The following is a 1538-nucleotide window of genomic DNA, read 5'->3' as shown; positions in this document are numbered from 1 at the left end:
AGTCGATCGACGGTGACCAAGTGTGCCTCGATACTGGCGCTGATTGTGGAGAGTGTCAAGACGACGCGGGCCCCGCCGCGACGCTGGACGCCAGCAGCGATCGAGAGCGTCGAGGTGGCGTTGTCGGCATGGCCGCACGTGTTCCGGATCAGCGACTGTCTCGAGCGCGTGTATACGTACCTCTTTGAGATCCAGCCGACACCGCCCAAGCCAATCGCGCGTTTTCGCAGCTTGCAGCGAACGCTATCAAGCGCGATCCATCAATCCAGGTCCCACCGCACTTTGCCAAAAGCAAAGCCACTGGACGCCTACCCGATTACAGAAGAAAATACCATTGCTGCTGGGCCCCAGTCTCTGCCATTCTCGGGGCCCCAACGCGGGTCGCCTTCAACCAAGAAACCGAGTTTTGTGCGGGCGGCCAGCATTGCCCGCGGCCTCCACGCGGTGCATCCACTTCCAACCGGATCGTCTCGGCGACTCGTCCAGCTTATGCCGTGCGATGTTGCCGACACGCTAGTGCCGAGTAAAAGCCAAACCAAACTCACCATTGACGGGCCTCACCACGACTGCGGGGCCAAACGCGTGGCATCGACGGAGTCGCCTGACGGAAACGGAAGTGGACCACAACAACTGTTCGTGCGCCATCGCACAAAAGTGGGACTCTTGACTGCTGGTATTGAGCAAGCCATTGATACGACCGAACCCGTGCCTGCAGAAGAGACTGTGCGGCAGACCACCCTCTCCAAAGCGCCGATACCCTCTCAACCAAACAACGTCGACGTTGTTCCAGACAAGGTGCCATCATTGTCAGACGGTGTCGCCAAGATGGATGTTCTCTCGGCAGTTCAGCAGCGACGCTCGGAGCGCATACAGTTTATCCAGCTACTGCAGCGCGCTTACGAGCTCCAGTCGTCGACCATGACATCGACAAAGCAATGTGACACCTTGCTACGTGCCATCGAACTCTACCGGTCGCCACGCGAGTGCGCAATTCACGATTACATTGAAACGACGCTCGACCCGGTTATTCACGAGTTCTTCGAGCCGTACATGACGACGAGCATGTGTCGGCGTCCAAGTGGTGGCCACCTCTAAAACTATAAGAAGCGCCAATCGTAAACTCATGGAAACTGGGCCTTTGCTTGTGGGACTTGTTGCAGCAACGACGACGCATTGTAGTTGTCAATAGGACGTCTGTGAGAACCGCATTCACTAGTAGAGAACTAACTAATAACGCTTGACGACGACGGCTGGTAACATAGGGTCACAAACTCCACCTGCACTCGGGCCGTCGAGAGCAGGCGATAGTTTATTGAGAACTAGCGTGCAGGGAAATGGAAGTCTCCAAGTGGCCATGGAAGGATTGAGTCGCTTGAAGAACGATGGGGCAGCATTTAATGGTCTTGGTTGGCCTTGACTGTGGGAAACCAGAATCGCGCGACAGGAACGAGCCGCTTTCACAGCCAGCGACAATGGCCGATTCGGTTCGTATCATGCGTGCACCCCTGACAAGGATACCAATCGAGCTATCGCGTGAA

Source organism: Saprolegnia diclina (assembly GCF_000281045.1).
Source record: "Saprolegnia diclina VS20 unplaced genomic scaffold supercont1.94, whole genome shotgun sequence".
Classification (NCBI taxonomy): Eukaryota; Oomycota; class Saprolegniomycetes; order Saprolegniales; family Saprolegniaceae; genus Saprolegnia; species Saprolegnia diclina.
This window is presented reverse-complemented; position numbering follows the sequence as displayed.